Source organism: Prinia subflava, chromosome 3, assembly GCF_021018805.1.
Source record: "Prinia subflava isolate CZ2003 ecotype Zambia chromosome 3, Cam_Psub_1.2, whole genome shotgun sequence".
In the NCBI taxonomy this organism is placed as follows: Eukaryota; Metazoa; Chordata; class Aves; order Passeriformes; family Cisticolidae; genus Prinia; species Prinia subflava.
In genome coordinates, this window is record NC_086249.1 from 4,942,099 (window position 1) to 4,957,712 (window position 15,614).

The window sequence follows — 15,614 nt, forward strand, 5'->3', positions numbered from 1 at the left end:
TAGGTGGAATGCTATCAGTCCTCTGGAACGGTGATGAGTATCTTTACAGTCACTTTCCTATAATAGAAACTTCATTTAAGAGCAGAGAAAGCACTGGTCTCCTTCATGACATCTCAAGGCCTGTTTTTGCCACATAAAGTCAATTGGCTGTAAGCTGTGGACCCAGCTTGGCTTCAAAGTGTGCCTGGCTTCAAAGTGTGCCTGGCTCTTCATTCACAAACTAAATGTTCTAGAGAGCTGCCAAACTGGGGAGATTATTTTGTCTCGTTTTCTGGCAAGCTGCGACTGCGTGTACCACTTCATTTATATGCTAATTGAGGCCAAGCCTCCAAATAGTCTCCATACAACATCAGTGTGACTTGGCTCTGACTGTGTGGTTATTCTGCCTTCAGCAGCCTCGGCGTGTGTGCTCTGAGCTGGACAGGCTTTAACACATCTTCATCAATGGTGCCCTGAGTCCTGGCCCCAGCTTTTGGAGAGCCACGACTAAACTGGAGGAGTCACACTGAGGACCACCACGTCTCTGTGAAGGTGAGCTCATGCCATTTCTTGACCAGGACTCAACACTTTCCAGCTCTGAGGAGATGGTGATGTTTCTTAGGTCAGCTGGCTTAATAAGAGGTTGCAGAGAGCACAGCTAATTATGGGGACAATGTGTTGACAAGCCAGCTAAGTTGGGCAGCCGGTTTTTGTTGCCTCCTCTTGAGCACTGCAAAAGCTCACTCTCTCCCAGGCTGCCCATTTTAGCAGCATAGTGAGCATCCATACTCTGTCAGCCATTCCTTGAGGAGCACAGCACTGTTACAGAAAGAGCAGATACAAATATGGGCATCCAAGACTGCTTTAAATATATATATTAAGGGTTCTATTTGACTGTTTTGGATGTTATGAATTCCAAAAGTCGAGCATGGACTATTCAGTAAGTGGACATATGGCTCATGCTGAATATTATAGGATGTTTCACTGACAGCCTCTGAACTTGGGTTGGAAAATGTACATACCTTTTCAGAGAGGAATATTAGTACTTCATGCTTTAAGGCAGAGATGTGACACGTACTTTGCCATCAACCCCGGTGATCAGGGGTTCACACTAAGTGCTGAAATTTCTGTGTGATATAACTTGCACACTTTTTTAAACTTTCTTTTAGAAACATATCAAGGTGTGTTTTTAGAATCTCATTAAAAGAGAACTGAGTGCTTGAAAGTTAGAAAATTTCCAGCTGCCAGTCACCTATGTGATTCCTCTGTGGGTCTACTTTGCAGCACGTGCCATTTTGGACAACAACGGAATGGGAACATGGACTTGCAACATGCCTAACTTTTAGCAGCTGAGGGCTTGGGCTGCATTTCCAAGTCCTGGTCCAAGTGTCCAAAATGGGGCTACTACCCATAGCCTACTGGAGAGAGCTAACAGCCAAGGAAAGGCTGTTCACAAGAACAAACATGTGCCAAAATTTCCTGTGCTGTGTCAAGCTGATTGCATGCTCACAACTTTGAAATAAGAGATTATATGAAATCAAGATTCATGGCTTGGGCTCAGGCACTTGCATTGTCACTTTATATATTGGGGGATTTGCTGTTCTCTTTGGAGTTGTGTCAGTGCCCATCTCTCATCCAGGAAGCAGAAGAATCAGTTCAGCATGAGCTTCCTCCCCATCCTGAGGCAGCTCAAATTTGCACCCACTGTGCAGGATAATTGGCTTTTCCAGTTATAGAATTGACTCAGAGAGGCTCTTCACCTCACCTGCAGATGTGCAGTCACGATTTCGCCAGAAAAGGAAGACTCATCAAGCCACAGAGCAAAAAGCTAGGGGTAGCATGACTGCTCTGCCTAGTGATGAGGCAATTTCCTGGGATGGAGCAGCTGTGGGATCAGGTACTTCCCAGAAGTCTCTAAGCGTTTTTGCAATCTGCTTGTCATTCATCAGGTACAACTTCCATGGGATTTCCAACGCCTGCCCATGCATTCACTTTTCTTTGTTCCTATGAACCATTTGTGTCTGTTTGCAACAGTGTGCTGCCTCCAGGGCATGACCTGTTGGTTGATAAAAAGAGGTGCCAGGTAAGGCTCCTGCCAGGGCATGACTGCCAGGCTGAAGAATTCCAAGGAGGTGGCTCATTTATTTCCATGACACTGTGCTCCTTTGTGTGCTCCGTGGAGCAGGTCTTGGCAAGCGGCATTGAAGCCAGTCTCTATTTAAAGTGGAAAAGCTCCAAAGCTGATAAATTTCCTGTGTGAGATGGGTCAGAGAAAGGCCATCCCTGCTCCAGGCCAGGCTGGTGTCATTAGGTAAACGAGGGTTGTTCCTCAGCCTTGGAAGCGGCCCAACACAGAGCTGAGCATTCGGAAGCTGAGCTCAAGGGGATGACTGCAAAGGGCAGGATCAGGGTGGAGGATCTGCAGCACTGCAGGGAGGAGAGCTGCTGCACTCAGAGCAGCATCCTGTGCTTTGTGAAGCTCTGCAAGGGGCAGCAGTCTTTGTGCCATCAGGTGTCAGCTTTTGCCCAGGAAGCAAAGGCACTAAGGAAGCCTGGACAAGCTGGGGAGAGCCAGGTTGGCACAGTTTGGCTCCTATGGAGACTCGTATCTGCAGACCCATCCAAAAGTCTGAAAATACCCTATGAACAATGGAATCTTAAGGGTGTCTGCCCAAACCCCACTGCTACCAGTGCTGCAGTTCTGTTACTGCTGGAGTGCAATGCTTGCTCCTCAGCAGCACTGGAAGTTTCAAATTTGCTTATTCAATGCTGAAGTGAAAAGAGAACTGTTTGAAATGTTCTTCTTTTTTTTACATATATATTTTTCTTGTTAACTCAGTTGCACTAATGTTTGCTTTTGGATGCTCATGGGATGTTTTAATTCATGAATGTTTGTTTTGTGGTATCAGGCACTGACCTGATACAGGATCCCACTTAAAAGTTCTGCCTAAATTGGATCAGAGGTTTTTACTCCAGACCCACTCAAATGAGCAAAGCAGGAACTTGATTGTGGGTGTCCCAATGTCAAGAGCTTTCCAGAGAATGAAGCCAGCTTCTACTCATTTCCACAAATGCTAGTTTTGACTGAAAGGTAAAAATTTCTTTATTCTGGCTATGCTGTATCTTACCACATTAAGGCTTGCTGAAAATACTGGTTAATTTTGAAACGTGTAGAGTTGTGTTTCATAAAGTTATGAATCTACATTTAAGGCAAAATCCAGATATTTCAGTGAAGAGAACAGCCTGTTGGCATATTTAACTGGAAAATAGATTTAGTTGGGGATAGGAAAATGATTTATAGAGCAAGAGGTAAAGTGGAACAGGCCATTTTCCTATAGTACTCAGAGTCTAGTTTTGTCAAAAAAATGCCATTGCACTTAAATACAGGGTTTCATTACTGTAGGAATGTAGAGGAAGGTGGTCTGCAGCTCTAGAAGTTCCCTGGTAAGAGATCTGTGTGTCTGAGCAAACTTAAATACAGGGTTTCATTACTGTAGGAATGTAGAGGAAGGTGGTCTGCAGCTCTAGAAGTTCCCTGGTAAGAGATCTGTGTGTCTGAGCAAACTTGCTGTCCGTGGTTAGTGTCCCGCTGAGTAATTCTGAGGGACATACACACAGTGGCTTGCCTGGTACTAAAAATGCACATGTTGTGATGCTGAAGGTAGTGGGTGTAACAACCACCCTTCATTTAAATCAACTGCAAAGTGCAATTAGGCTTTAGGGAACTGATAGCTGAAACAATAGGAGCCACCACCCCAAAAATGAGGGTATGTACAGAGCTGTTTAAGAATGCATTGTGTAGGTGGAGGGTTTGACAACAGGCTGAATTAACATGCAGGTGGCTGAATACTGTTCATGTGGAAGAGAAACCAGAAAGACATCAGGGCAGCATGCAGAGAAGGCATAGAGGAAGTTACAGGCCAATAAATACTTTCTCTCCGACTGAGTAAAAGCTGAGTTTTCAGAAGTCAGGCACCTGGAGCTTCAAGCAACCAAGGTGTTATCTGCTTTGAAGTTCTCACCGATATGTGAGAACTTGCGTTTAAGGAGTTGCTCTGAAATCAGAAGGCTTTGTATCAGAAAAATGCAGTACTGGATTCCAACATTTGTCCAACTGCAAGAGATAAATTATGCAAAAGTATTGACCAGTTAGAACGTGGCAATGCTCCAATGGATCTCCTCATTTTTGCAGTGGCAAAGAAGAGGTATCTTAGCTTTTAACTGTAGTTAAGCAAGTGAACCTTTTATTTGGAATGCAACTTCAGATTCCAGTGTGGAAAATACAAATTAGCATAAATTGAAGGAAAAGGCCAGGTCAGAATAAAACACAAACCAGATCCACCTGGCCTAAGTCAATCTACTGGAGCTTTCTACACAGCAATATTTACTTGCTACAGAGTTGAATTTGGCAAAATGAGAGTTGCACTTGGAGGTTCGCTTTTTTCCTTTATTGTACAGTCAGCATGATCACAGTTCAGTTTTACTCTCTGTAGTTACTACAGTGTCCAGCATGGTCTCTCCCTTGAATAAACTTGCCTTGGTTATTCCCCTGCCTCACTGACTAGAAGGTTTTCTGCACAATGTTTGTGATGTTGACTAGGTTTAGGAAGTGAATGGGTTGTCTGCTGTGACAGAAATGTTGTCCCTTGTGTCTTTATTTGAAAAAAAAGGCTCTTAACAATCTATTTATATGCCTGACCTTAAGAGATTTCTAACATTATGAGTCTGTAATACAAAGTTCAAGACTCTCCAAACTGTGCCCTTCACAGATAGTTCCTCTGGTTTGAAAGTGTCTGCAGGCTCCACGCAAGTTCCTCTGCAACTGAGTCTGACTTTTATTAAAGCACTGTCTGCATCTGCCTTTCATTAGTCCCATGAATGATCACTAAGTGTAGATGTAGATTGTTCTTACACTTACATTGCAGGAAATCAAAAGCAAATGGGTTCAAGGTAAGACTGCAGCAAGGCTGTACATAATTCTGCTGCATTCTTCTGAACCCCAGCTAGCTCTCTGGTGATGCACTGGCAGGAGTACGGGCTTTTCTGAGTGTTCTAGAATGCACTGCCCACAGCTCAACATCTAGACATTCCTTCATTTGTATTAAAGAATTTTTTAGTCAATTTTCAAAGTGAGACTACATCAAAGGCGATTTATCTCTCTTAAAATAGTGAGCAGTGTGAGGTGTCACACTGCACATGGAATAAGCCACCATGGTCATCCAATCCCATGCCTCACAAGCACAGGGGTTAGACACAGAAGGTCTACAAATCACCCTTTTTGCACACACCACAAGCCACAAAACCTCCCCAATGCTCTGTAACAGCTTGAAGTTGTACAGCACAACCATTCAAAGGCACAGACTGCTGTTTGCCACAGCTGGGCAATCCAGCAGCTCTTATCACATACCACAAGAGGACAGCAAAGAAATCTAAGGCATTTTCAACATCCTAAGCACCAAACACTCTGAAGACCTCTAAATGAAAATGCACTAAGCAGACTTATCCTTCCCCATTCCTCAGCCCTACTTTTGCTCTCTGCTGGTACAACACATGCTCAGTATAGGACTCCTACCTTGCACTTGAGCATGCGTGTGCATAAACATAATCCCCAGGGAGCTTCCAAATACTGTTTTTCTGTCTTCACAGCACAATTGTGGTGTATCTTCTTGCCTCTCTAGAGCCTGAGAAGAGAGGTGGCACCTCTCTTCCCAAGCAATTCCAAAGCCTGTCAGCAAGCCACCCAAGGCTCAGCAGCCTTGGGCATGATCCAGCCCAGCAGCTAAAGGCTTTTTGGTCTCTCTCATCACTGGGAAAAAACTAAAAGCTCTGATCTATTTTTAAGGGGAAGAAAGTTTGGGGTCTCAACTGTCTGAGCAGACACATCTTCTGGGACTTTTGCTGCTCAAATGCAAAGCTTTTTTCCCTTCTCTTTTCCTGCTGGTAACTTTTATTTCCATGAATAATTAGGTGTGAATTGCCAGGCATATTTCTTCTCTTATGCAAAAGCACCTTCTGTAATTTCAGAAACAGCTGTGTGAGTTTAATATCACCATATCTGAATGCTTCTACCAGAGTCACTGTGCCCTGCTCTCTGTATATGTGCAAAAGAAATACAGAGTATTCTCACTTGCTTTTCTTCCCCTCTCAGGGCAAAGTATCAAATACAGTAACCAAAACATATGTGCTACGTAGGACCCTATAGAAAGTAGGTATGTTTTCAAAATGATGTTTGGTTTGAATTTTGAGATTTAGTCCAGTTTAGGTCTTCACTTACCCAAAACAGTTGCATCCACCCTTAATTTAAAGAATGGAAATAGCTCTGCTAGTGACCAGAAAAATGATTCTATAAAGCTAGTTCCAAATGAAATAGTTCAGGAAAAAAAAATCTTACAGCAGTACTTCTGGTAGCAGGTAGATGAGAGCTTTGCTTCACATGGAGGATAGGCTTGAACTATTGGCATCCAAACACATCAGCAATGTGACATTTGTTTCTCACAGGAAAATCCTTTCCCTAGGGTACAGACAGGAAATCCAAAATGAGAGGAGGTAAATACCAAAGGACCACTGAGGAAAGGGGAGGAGAAAGAACAGAAAGCACAGTGTTCACTTGTTTCACTAAAGAAAGGCTCAGGAAAGAAAACTGCATGAGAAATAAGTGCTTATTTTGATATTAAATGAAGTGCTGTGATTGCAGGATGAACCACTTCCATGCTGCAAAGCTGTACTTCAGATTACTGTGCAGCTCAGTAAAGTCTTTATTTACCATGTCTTTATTTCCTTAAAAAGCACTGAACTCCTTTGGGGAAAAAAAATTTAAAATAATAATAATAATTTAAAAAAAATTAAAAATAATAATAATAAAAAGGCATCAGAATTCACCTTATTCAACTAAAGCATGAGCTAGACCCTTAGGTTTGTTCACAGCACTTGTTTTTCTGAGTGCTGCCCACTGTGAACCAGCAACTTTTGTGGAGCTCTTGACCCTTTCCTGTTGGAAATGTTGGTGCTAACTCAGTGATGCGGTCCTGGGTGAGGATTACAGCAGCACACTGTGTTTAACTGGGGGACCTTCTGCTGCCCGTGCTGTGCCCAGGCTCACACAGCCTCTCAGGCTGCCTCCCCCTGAGCACAGGGTGCTCTGTTTCACATGGAGTGAGCGCTGGGAGGGACAGGATGGGAGCTTTGGTTTGGAGCGATGCTGCGGCTGGGCAAGGAAGGCTGAGCACTGCAGCACAAGGACACAGCAAGGATAATTCACCTTGCAAGGAAGGGCAATGCAGGGCTCCTCTGCGTGCTGCTGCTGGGATGCTCCGTGACAGGGGGCCTGTGAAACGGGGGCTCTGAAAAGGACATTCTTCACATTGGAACTGCTGACTTGAGGTTTTTGTCAGCTGGATCTTTGGGCTTCTTGCCAGCCCAGAAAAAGCTAACAAAGACCATTTCTGCTGCTGCATATGATCAGGGAATAAGGAAAGGAAGAAGAAAATAGATGAGGGACTGTAGTACTTTTAAAAGAGAAACATTTTTTGTAGAGAAGTAAAAATGGAAAGTTGGGACAGCTTTGAAACCGAAGCTACAATTCTATTGTGGTAAAAACTTAAAAAAGAAAAGATTAAGACTCAGATGGAATGGTTTGAACTGGATTTGTTAATCAAAGGAAAATTTATTTTAAAGTGTTAATTTCACTTAACATTTTTTCAGTTAGTTTCCTATGTTCTTTGGTGGGTTCATACTGTTTTAGTGTTTATTGGGATTGCATGATTTCTGTGCCTTACAATAAAGAAATGTATCCCTATTTTTCAAACTTCCATTTCAGTTTCTTAGCCATTTAAAAGCTGTCCAGTTGAGATCAAGGATTTCATGGTGCTCATAGCCCCTGGTCACGGCATATTTAACAAAAGCTGAGCTCTCAGATAACGTTTCCCAAACAAATTCCAGTACAGCTACATTTTGACATTCTCTTCCTGAGCTTTGACCAGATACAAGTGGAACCATTTCATTGCCAAATTCTATCCAACTTCTATAAAAAAATAGAGAGGTGAAAACAACATTTTTAATAGGGAAGTATAACTAACTGTTGCTGTCCTTTCTCTGTATAAACTGTTATCAAGACTTTGAAGTTCTGCCAGCTTGTTTCCATTACAAGGAAAACCTGATACCAGCTGGAATTTTTGGAGTACAAAGAGAGCAATGGCAATAGTCCTGTCGACTTAAAAACTATGCATAATGTCCTGGAGTTTAGGAACACAGAATAAAGAAACTGGAAACAATTTTCTTTTTAGAGGTCACTGCCTTTTCAACACTCTAAGCAGCTTCATCTGTTAAAACTTCTTTCTATTGTGATATCCATAGGAACTTTTCTCATTCTCTCGTTTTCCAGGCTTTCATTCCTCGTCTCTCCTGCCCATCAGTACTTCAGACTATCAAATGTTCCAGCCCTGTGCTTATCTGCCCCTCGAGAAGCCTCACTGCTCACACAGCATAACTTCTGCTTCATGTTTTGGGTGTTAGCTTCTGGGATTTCTCAGGCATCGCTGCTCCTGAGAGTCCTCTAGCTTGCTTAATGGAAGCCTGGGACCGATGAAAAGGGTGATTAACACTTTCAGCCTAACAGCTGGCTGCAGCTAGGGACATAAAACCCAGCTGCCATGTTCTGTTGATTGCATGCATCAGTGGGCAGATAAAGCTTTATAATCAATACAATCTGGGGTGAGGGTCCTTCCTTGTATGCACACACAAGCTATAAACCTGCTTCATCTGCAGAACAGCATTCAGGTTCAGTATGTGTACTGTATTAAGCTTTCTTTGCATCAATGTAGAAAAAAATCCTCTGCAATATGTCGTGATTTGAGCCATATGGTGTATAAAAAACAGGTGGAGCAAAGGCTGAGCAACAAGCGTGGAAAGAAGAAAACAGCCATTATTTCAAATAGTCAAGATAAAGAATTACATTTGTGGCCATCATCCTCCAAACAATTATTAACAGAATAGTCAAGCCCAAGAGATGTACTGCTAACAGTTCTGTGCTGTATGTTGTCTATGGCCAGGAATTGCTACAGCTCAGTTTACAGACTTACATTTTAATGTTCCCAGTGTAGTGGTTTTGTTATGATTTTTTCACCTCCATCAAGGAGATTTATTTAAATGTCCCTATTGTGTGATTCTCAAACCCACTAATGCCCTTTTCAAAGTGGTCGCTGGAGCACTTCCCAAGTAAATATTTGTTGAAGTGCTTTTAGCAAGACAATCTCCTTGGATATTTTCTCTTTCCATGAACATTCTTATTAGAAATGTTAACAGAAAGGAGAGACAATTTGCAAAATTTGTTGATATTTCTAGAGTTGTGGAAAAGGATGGTTAAATCAGGGTATTTACAAATGCAAGCCTCCTTTTTATTTTGTCTTTTGCTCGATGTCTGCTTGGTTTTTATAACCAAAAAAACCCCAGTTATATGCAGTTGTATGTTCCTATGGCAAGTAAAAGCCAAAGCAGTCATCCAGCTGTTAAAATTAGTGTTAGAGCTGAATTTTCTATGGATTTCCCACTGCATGGCAGGAAACCAGCTTTCATTTCTGCTTCCCCCTCCTCCCCATCCAGCCTCCTATTAGATTAATACCAGAAGCATGAAGTAACATTTAACAGAAAGTTGTTGCTTTTAGCTCTGGGAAAACTTGGCAGCGTCTCCAGAAATGAAGGGGGAGGGGGAACCTGCAGCCTCCCTTGACTAAAGAGGAGATTGCAGGCATAAAGAAACATTTTTCTCCCATTCAAATTCCGAAGTTTAAAAAAATACACTAATGACAAACTGTTTCTAAGTCTAATGAGGATCTGCTGTCACTCCTCCTCTCTCTCTATGCATTAATGGCTCGGCTCCTATGGGCTACTTTTGTGTCCCCGTTTCACATCACTTAGAAATTTATGCCCTGTTAGCAAAGTGTATCACTGAAATAGTGCATTTCTCCTTTTGTTTAGAACAGGTTTCTAGTTTACAGGATGGTCTGAGGAGCTGGCGACCAAAGAGAAGGTTGTTGCTCAGGTATGCTGAGATGCCTCCCCTTGAGTGCCTTAAGGTTTCAATAGTACAAAGAAGAAAAACAAAAAGGAACATGTATACAAAGCATTATGACAAAGAAGCCAGACTACCCCCAGCTTCCTATCTCAGATTTTACAGTGGTCTTTAAACTAGAGTACAAAATCAGAATTTATTAAAACAATGTGTTGAAGACGGTCATATGTTAATTTCCTGTGATACTGTGGGATCAGCAAGCATATTTTATTGCTTCCTGTGGGCCTAATCCTACATGAGTCAGTGGGAATTTCATGGGAAATGTGTGGTGTCGTGGCCACAGTGGTGCAACCCAGAGCAAAGAGCATATATGGGGCTCTGTGGAAAAGGGGTGCCCAGGCTCCAGAAGCAGCATGGCAGGACAGGACAGGTGATTTGTGGGAAGCAGCATGGACAAGGACATGTGCACAAGACAGCAGACTTTACATGGCTCAGCTCCCGTAAAACAGCATTTTCAAACTACTCATATTCCCAAAATGTCTGTGTTTATGTGCTTTTCAGTTTGCCTTGTACCATTAGCTGGGGTGGTGCTGTTAAAGCTTTAGCTTCTGGTTAAGAGCAGAGTTCCCACCAACCAGCGACTGGGCAGACGGAGAGATGCAGAGCTCTGAACCTGAAGTACCCAAGTGCTTTCTTTCTTTACACGAAGCTCAGGTGCCAAAAGCTCTTCCAGCAGTTTGCAGGCTGCACAAAGGGCAAGGTGATCCAGAGTCCTCCCACAGTTTCATGCCCTGCCCAGCCTGCCAGAACGCAGTAAGGAGGGTGGCACATCCAACAGCAGCAACAGCGGGACCTGTAGGATGGCTGGGCACGGTCCCCATCACTCCCCAGGGTAACCCAAACTGGGGCTGACATAAGGAGGAAAGGGAAGAACAGAATACAGGTTAATCTGGCACAGGGCATGTATATCCTGGCCTCAGGAGGCAGATTTGTACAGCACCCATCCAATAGAAACCTGTGGGGAAAGGCTGGACTATCTTCCCCTCTCCCTTGCATATTCTGTTGGGAGATGAACAAATTGTATTCTGTGACATTCTCCACTATCCTGTTATATTTTTAAGGATTTTGTTGAAGGGGGTGAAATTGCAGTGGGAAATCTAGCTGGTGGGTTGTCATTTGACTTCCATTTCAGTTTAGGTTGATTTTACCTTGGGTATTAGTGCATCTTCAGGATGTCTGTCTTGGAGTTTAGTGTATTTTGTCTAAGCATATAAGGCAATACTTAAGTAAGGCCTGTACAGGGAGAGAATTGTTATCATTTACATTTTTCAGATGCTTTTAATCTTGCCTCTGTTGAGAGAAAAAACACAGAAATCTGAGGCTAAAGTATATCTCTGCATCTTATTCTGCCCCTATTACTGTGAGAAAGTAGTAGCAATATGGTATCACCCTTTGTGCTGCTAATGGGACAAAATTCCACATTTGGGGGCCATCCGCTGAAAAGAAAATCTCAATGACCCTTCTGAATGCATATATAAAAACTTGTCAGCAAAAACAGCTTCTTGAATAAACTATGAGAATATATTCTTTCTAAACTTCTGTTAGGCTAAGCTTTTTCCTTTACAAAAATCCAAATGACTCCGAACAGAATGAAAGAAGTTTTGGCAACCACCTTTCTTTTTGGTACAAACACCTTGTTTTACCTCTTTTGACTCCATACTACTTAATTTAATTTCACTTGAAGGGAAAGAATAACTTTTTGCAGGAGGAAGAAAACAAATGACAATTTATTTCAACACAGAGAGATGCATCTTTACACAGGTTAACTGTGAAATTAAAATAGTAACTTTGGTTCTTCTGTTCTACACCATGCCCCCACTGAGATTTCTTATGTAACCTTGGGCAAATAGCTTAAATTGCTTTAGATTTCCTCTCACTTCCTACTAAAGGAAGTACTTTCTTACTGGCATGACCCACAGTATTGTTATGTATGTATCCAGATTTGATAGAGACCAAAGGAGAATAGAAAATTTCCCAGGCATGGCATCAGAAGGAAATCATAAGGTCCCAAACTTGGGTGCATGTAAGGACTTATGAATCAGCTTATTGCTTGCTGGGTAAAAGATAAGACTAGAAGAGGCAACTGTGGAATGAAGGTACCCATGTATCCAACCACCAAGTACAAAATGATTAGCTGTCCTAATCTGTGACTATAATTGTAAACCAATGTAGCTCCAGAATTTGCACCATGTCTTGTGCCAACTGCTTTCTTACTGCTTTGGCATCTACGAGGAGCACTGACCAAGGTTTTCCTAGTGCTTGTAGTTTTCAACATGTTTTCTCACAGATCATGTATCAAAAATGCACTTGTGTACAGGAAAAAACACTTTAGTACCACTGCAGAGAGCTTAGCAGCAGTAGCAGAGTTGGCTGAGGAAGCCCTAAGCCACCCCCACTGACCAGTGCACATGGTGGTTCTAGGAAAGGGAAGCAATTCATCAGCTGTGAAGACAGAGAACCATACACAAGCTAATAGAGAAGAGCTCTTGTGATTTGAAGCAATGTCCATGCTGCGGTAGCAGAAAACTCATTTGATTACTGAAATACCCTATTTAATGAAGAAATAGTGTGCTCTTCTATTGCCTCAGATGGTCCAGTTGCTTAATAAAAATGGTTACCTCTCTGACAAATCTTGTCTTGTTTATATCTTTAGGCCATTATGGATACAACACTGCTGCTACTTCAATGAGTCATTATGAGTTGTGCAATTATAGACAGAGGGATTTTTTTAAGGTAACTACTTATTATTAACAGAAAATTAACTGCCGAAATTAGTCTCCCTTTAATGGTAGTTCTGCAACACAGTTATACTCTGGGCTGGGCAGTCAGCATAAAGTAAGAGCAAACCTCCCAAATGTGCTGTGACTCTAGGCAAAAACTCACAGAAGTGCAATAAAACCCACCTACCAGACCTGTCCCTTAAGCTCTGAATCCAGCTGCAAAAGCAGCTAGTGCCTGATGATTCAGAAAAATGCAAAATATAATCGCCATTTTTGCCTTGCAATTACAACCTAGTTAATTGTGTACAACTGTGCAAAGCAAGAGAGTGAGGAAATTCCTTTCTTGACCCTTCCAGCAATTGACTTATGCCCTGATGCATGAGATTTGATTATTCATGTAATTTATTTTCCCCAGGCAGTTTCTTCTTGATAGCTCTTGTGTGACAGTTTAAGAAAGTTTTAGGATGAGTCACGAGAACACTGCAGTGGTTGAACTCCAACTTCTTTTACTACTGATACACACTTCTACTGTGTGCTGCATTAAGAGATTTTTAGATTTTTAACTAGGATGACCAGTGTAACTACAGGGTGTGATTTTTTTTCATCAGAATGATACTGATTAATGCAGTCATCCTCCATGCTGCCTTTTGATTTTGCAGATTCTCAATGAGCCTTAAAAATCAAGATTCTTTCATAACCTAGAATCCAGCCTGCTACGCTGCTTCAAAATGTCTTTGAGGAAGTTACAGCAGAGGAATCACTGCTTGCTTTGAAGTTAAATTCTGGTTTTCAAGCTATAAACAAGTGGTTCAAAATGCTCTGGTTACATGCTGCAAAGCACTGAACCCTTCCAAATTCACTTATGGTGACAGGTTTGTTCAAAAAGCGTTCAACTTAATAATCCATTGGTGTGTTGGTGAAGCTGGTTGAAGAAACAGAGGTTCAGTCTCAAGCACAACTGCTCAGATCTATTTGGTTCTCTTCTCATCAATCACTTTTGGAACTTTTTCAGAAGAGATAGAGGTGTTGGGAAGGAAGAGGTTTCACCTGCATCATTTTCTTGGTCTGGTTTTCATAAATAATTGCATCATCCCACCTAAGAATGTAACAAATCATAGACTGTGAATCCAAATGGGTAGTTAAGGCACAAAATGGAAGACACCAGACCAGTTTTGCCACCAAAGAAAAGGCTGGGTGTAACAGCACCCAACAGCAATGGGAAGCTTTATCTCAACCGATTTTGTCAGGCTGGGAATTGCCTCTCCTGCAGGTGACATAAAGCCTGAACCAACCCCCAGCTCTGGGCTTTGGCTCATTTGACAGAAATGCTGTCATGTCCACAGCTGGTGTGGATAAAATCTGTGAAGGTAGGGGACCAGGTAACACAGAGACTGTGACTGTGAGTGCCTGCTCAGAAATTACTTCAGTTCTGAAGCAGCTGAATTGATCTCTGCTATCTTATAGAAGCACTGAAGTATGGTAACAAAATGGCATTTTATTACCATTTTCAATGCTGCTGATTAAAGCATGCTTTTTGTAAACATTCCAACATTTGATTTCTACTTATATGAATTACCATGGAAACCAAACTTTTATTGAGCATGCTTGCATACTGAAGGGTGGAGAATTCTAAAAACCTCTGTGATATGCAGTACAGTTGATGCTGAAGTGAAATTGCCATGAGAACTGTTAATGCTAGCTGGATGGACTGTTGAACCCATCTATGTCTTGTTGCTCTAGTACAATTTTCCATATATTTTTCCTGACTTTTTTTTATACTAGCTTTGCTTCTTTTGCTCCAACAAGAGTTTTCAGCTCTTTAGTTTATGGAGGGTCACTTGTTTCCTAATTTTTAAGTATTTCCTACTCATAAAATGTAAGACAGGGGGTTTTGTTGTTGTTTTATATTGCCAGACTCTTGCCTGTTAAACATTATAATTTACCAAGTTATTTTAGAGCCTCAGCTATGGCTGATTTTAAGTACTTATTATTTTATAAATAAGTTCTATTCTGTATTTTTATTTCTTTTGCTGAAAACAAACAGATGACACTGATTTAGACAAAGTTTTCCCAGCATACAGGTATCAGGGGAAACACAGGGTCTGCCTTACCAAGCTTTGCTGCCTTCCCACGTACTGGGTAGGAACTAAGTGAAGGAACATTTCAGCCAATATATCACAAATCCTTCAGAGCAACAGTTTGACCGCAAGAGCAAAGTTGCAGCTTTCCAGACTCCTAGGCTTCACGTTCCCTAGGGAGATTTTTGCAAACTATTACTTACAATTTTTCCCACTTAAAAGGAAAAGGAAGATCATGTGAGGTGAAGGGAAGGCTTGCCTGCATCTAGTTCTGGCTGTGGTAGAATTAAAAGTAATTTTCAGTTCTACCAGCTGTGAGCATGTCCTTAACTCTGCATTTATTACACGCACATGCCTTTATTTTTCAAGTGCGTGTAATTCTCCTTGCTTGCTCTGAGAATGAAACAGGTTCAATGCTAGTGGAAAATGAAACACTGGGATGTTTGTGGAGGCATCACCAAAGGGACCATCTAGGTTCTGGCCCTTTAGAGTAATTAGTCTCAAAGCTTGTCTTTTTATAGTAAACTAGAGCAGACACCAGGATAGTCAAGGGCACCTTTTGTTAAATATTCTCTAGTATTGTGGGTGTCACTATATGGATTCCAGGTATTAATGAGTTATTATAAAGTTTACACTGTAATAAAGTTACGGTTCCAGCCAAGTGAAATATCCCCTGGAATATGTGAGGCAGGACGTGTATCACAGCGAGCTCCGTGTCCTCGGCACACGGGAGCAGCTCCGGCAGAGGTTCCCCCACCCCGCAGGACCCCG

General features: G+C 42.0%; 1 protein-coding gene across 1 annotated transcript in view; it reads left to right on the forward strand.

Annotated features, from left to right (window-relative positions):
• Nucleotides 1-386: 386 nt before the first annotated feature.
• PHLDB2 (pleckstrin homology like domain family B member 2) overlaps nucleotides 387-15,614 on the forward strand; it is an 82,180-nt gene continuing 66,952 nt past the window's right edge. Inside the window, exon 1 of the mRNA XM_063393838.1 lies at nucleotides 387-531. The gene's annotated coding sequence lies outside the window, so the exon portion shown is untranslated. The remainder of the gene's footprint in view (nucleotides 532-15,614) is intronic.